Raw genomic sequence first — 4,270 nt, 5'->3', positions numbered from 1 at the left:
ATTTCTGTTGCGTCCGCCATTAGTAGTTTTTACAATTTTCCCATTTTTAAACCAAAATAATCAACTTTGCACGATTTTTAGTCATCATGGTGAAACTTTTGTGGTTTTGTAACATATTGAGTCCATTGCACACCGTCAGATCGCAATATTTAACTTGATTTTGAGAAGGAAATATCGTCGCCACAGACCCCGCTCAGTCTCAGACCACAGTGACATGGATGCACTGACTATGCACAGCCTCGACGTTCACGGTGCGGTGCAGTGGCACTGGTGGTAAACAATGTAAGTATAAAAGCTGAAGTTATTTCAATTATTTTCACGTGTAGTGTGCATGGTTTATAAGGCCATCTTTTACACCGTAAACAAGAGCAGTGTCGTGACTCATGACTGATTCACTCTTATATTGTAGGCTAGGCCAGGCCCGGGATCAGGCCACGAAAAACATCAGTCATAAACAACCTGTATCAATGACAATTGATTTGATATGGCATGCAAGCAATTGAGCGCCAGGCATTGCTGTCTAGATTTTAAAGCCGAGTCGTTGATGGTAGGCCTACGCGAATGATAGTCCGCGAATGGTTGAATTTTCACAATACACTTGGGGTATATTCAAATAAGAGTTTCGGTTTTAAAATTCACGTTCAAATGCACGCGAAAGGCACTAATATTTGTACCTTTCTATTAATCGTTTTAACACTTAATTCGCTGGCTGATTTTGTGAGATTCGCAGTGAGTAATATTTAGTGTCCATGGCGAGTGGAAAATCGCTCACTAGAAATTTTTGGGAGGGCGAGCGGTGGCGAGCAATCGCTCACAAAAAAAAAGTCAAACGGCAAGGCCTGGGGTTCAATAATTATAGGTAATTATGAATGCGTATTACTTACTGCTCGAAAAATAATGCATATGCGCTGATGCTGGTGCGTCTAATGCATGAGCCCCAAAGGGGAAGACAAAATTAGCGAATCGACATCAGCGCAAGTGCATTATTTTGCCTAATTTCTCGAGCAATAGGTCCTAAGTAATATGTGTTTATTAATCTATTTCATACAGTGGCGTAGGGCCTACGTGGCCGCCCCAACCCGGGGCTGAAGAAAATTAAATTTTGCTGCCCTTCCTCAACAGCCCGAAAAGGTTGACCCATTTTTTTCCGGTTGTTTGAAAAAGTGAAGAGCAAAAAAAAAAAAAAAAAAAGATTTCAGGTGCTAGCACCCTAAAAGCAACACATTTTGATGTATAGCAACATTTTTTCAAAAATTTGTATGCTTTATCAAATTTTTCTGCCCCGTTTTTATTTACTAATTCGTTTTGCAGCCCCCTTCGTTTTTGCCACCCCTGTTTTTGCAGCCCCTTCAATTTCGCTGCCCCTGATTTTACCCTGGGGGCTGGGCCCCAAAGCCCCCAAAATAAGCGCATGTCATATACGACAAGAAAAAAAACACATAATTTTAACTTTTTTATGTAACAAATTATCACTCAAAATGTTGGAAATTAGAACCAAATATAAACCCGCCCGAAAAATGAATCAATCCTATGTGACACGAACACGCATGAAACACTGCCGTAGACTACGAGAATGCACAATATACACAATCAATGCATGTTTCATACTTTTCTGATTGGCTGCTTTGATAGGAGTGTATGAATGCTTTACGCTAGTTGTGCGTTGTGTAATCCAGGACTGGCGCATGATTATGTGAATTCTGCGAGAAGTCTAGAGGCCCCTCTTGTAAAACTTTTCTCCATTAAGATATTATTTCTTTAATTTCCCCAACTAGGTGATACTGATGTCAACTTGATGTGAACTGTACAGTTGCAGCAACTGCTTTCAGGAGATGGTGGCTTTTAATGAGAATGTATAGTGATGAACTCAACAGTACTACTGGTGCAACAAAAAGCTGGTATGTACAATGAGTAACCAGGGACTGCCTTTTGAGGAGAGTGACATTCATGCATTTAAATTGGGATGCAGACAACCCCGTGCGGACAACATGATCTTTGAGGGCACCTTAAGTTTGTTCGGTTTTTATAAGGTGGAACAAATAAGACTTGTAACAAGAAACAACATGGTATTGATATGTGTAATTGTGTATGTAGAATGGCATGCACGCACTGCCATGCAGGTGGTCGCAAGCAATGCTTAAATCAAATGCTATTTGTGCGAAATTGACAATCTCCAATGTTAAGGCGTAAGGCTTTTTTTTTGTGAAAATTTTTTATCGCAAAATTTACAAGGCGGAAAAAAGCGGAATTTGACATTTGTAAAGCGGAAAATTTTGGGCTTTTTTTTATAGTTAGTCCTGACTCCCATCTCACACATGATGATGAGCTGATCATAGTTTAGCCTTTAGGCATGAATGGGCAAAATGCCAAATTGCAATACGTGTGCTACGTACACTACGGATGCACCACCATTGATCTCCAACACAACTCGCATGCCATACAAGTCACACACAGATGCAATGATCAAATTTTTATCTAAAAGGTGCGCAGTAAATCCGCAGTTTACTTTTGTGTGCAAATAAATGGTAAAACAATTTCCATAAATATATTTTGAATTGGTACCGTACTTAGGCCTCCCATATATGTAACTCTGGGGCTTGCAGCATGGAGCAGCCCAATTTCAGAAACCTGGAGGCACAGTGAAACATGTTTGTTCTTGTAAAAGCGTTTCTCCATTTTAATATTTTGTTTCTTGAATTTTCCCAACTAGGTGATACCAGTGATGTCAACTTGATGTGAACTGTACAGTTACGTTGCAGCAACTGTTTTCAGGAGGTGGTGGCTTTTAATCAGAATGTATAGTGATGAACTCAACAGTACTGGTACAACAAAAAGCTGGTATGTACATGTACTATGATTAACCAGGGACTGCCTTTTGAGGAGAGTGAGAGCATTGCTCTCTACTGCTCTCCTTTAAGGTACTACACCCCTGCCCAATTCTGTGCATATTTTTGCATTTTTCTCAAAAATTATAGTGCATTTGTGACAAGTAAGATATGTATATTATAGGGGCAAGGACTACAACTACTGCACTGGAAATTTTATTTCAGCACAAACAACAGTTGTGGAGTTACAGTCAAAAATGAGGGAAAACCAGTATTTGATCAATAAATCAATAACTACTTGCCTTGAGTTGCTGAATTTTCAGTGCAGTACCGTAGTTGTACTCCTTGCCCCTATAATATACATATCTTACTTGTATCAAATGTGCTATAATTTTGAGAAAAATGCAAAATTAGGCACTAAATTGGCCAGGGGTGTAGTACCTTAAATCTGATATAGGAGAGTGATGTTTGACATGTGAAACGGCTCTCCTTGAAGGCTCATGAAGAGCTATTTATTGCTCTCCTTCAAGTTCCAAAAGACAGTCCATGAGTAACTGCTATATTGGTTGATGAAAGGATTAGGCCATAAGGCCTGGCTTAGTAACTCAGGCCCCAAGATAGTAACTTCAAGCCCCAAGATAGTATCTGACTTAGTACATATGCTTAGTAGCATGGGCCCCTTATTAATAGTCAGGCCCAGGGTTGTCACCACGCTGGACTGGGCCGTATGGCACTCACTAAATTGGGGTTTTTTTAAGTTTTTTTTTTCAATTTTTTTTTTTTTATATTTCCGGAAGTGGATGATGATATTTCATCATAAAAAGAGGAAGAAATTTTTTTTTAGGGGGGTGGTACCCTCAAAGCCTATTCCCCGATCCCTAGCGTTCAACTAAAAAGATAGTGCGAGGCGCGAGAGCTTCGCTCGCTATGCTAACCAGTACTATTTGGGTCCTGGTGACAACCCTGGTCAGGCCCGTGCTACTAATTCAGGCCCAAAGATATTTTTTCTTTCTATGTCACTTTTGGGGATCTGTAGGTTGTTCAATATTAAAATCTAAATATTTTAATTGATATTTTGGTTATTTTTCTTTACAGATGAAATATGAACTTATTGGAAGGAACCACCTGCAGCAACAAGCTTAAGCAAGAGACAGGTAAATGCTCCATAGCTTCAACGGCACTTCAACTAAAAATCAAGCGAATTTAACTTCGAGGGAAAACTATCGACAGAAAAAGACATTGTCAACATATGGCTGTTACGGCCTCACGCCTACCTATCAATTAGGTTTAGTGGACTAGCTGGCTGGTAGCCACTAGCCATCACTGTTAATTTGGAACATGTTTTACCACACAGTGGAACTCATAATATATAATTATGATAATGTGGACTACAATTAAGTCAACAAATACTGGACACAGTAGTAACTAGGCAAGTTAAAAAAAGG

General features: G+C 39.5%; 1 long non-coding RNA gene across 1 annotated transcript; it reads left to right on the top strand.

Annotated features, from left to right (window-relative positions):
• LOC140158618 (uncharacterized) lies at nt 1-4,065 on the top strand. Its single transcript, XR_011859803.1, has 4 exons — nt 1-282; nt 1,776-1,898; nt 2,711-2,838; nt 3,921-4,065. It is a non-coding gene; the product is annotated as an uncharacterized lncRNA (long non-coding RNA).
• The last annotated feature ends 205 nt before the right edge of the window (nt 4,066-4,270 follow it).

The sequence above is a fragment of the Amphiura filiformis genome, chromosome 8 (assembly GCF_039555335.1).
Source record: "Amphiura filiformis chromosome 8, Afil_fr2py, whole genome shotgun sequence".
In the NCBI taxonomy this organism is placed as follows: Eukaryota; Metazoa; Echinodermata; class Ophiuroidea; order Amphilepidida; family Amphiuridae; genus Amphiura; species Amphiura filiformis.
Note: the sequence above shows the minus strand (reverse complement) of the source record. Positions and strands in the feature narration are given on the sequence as shown.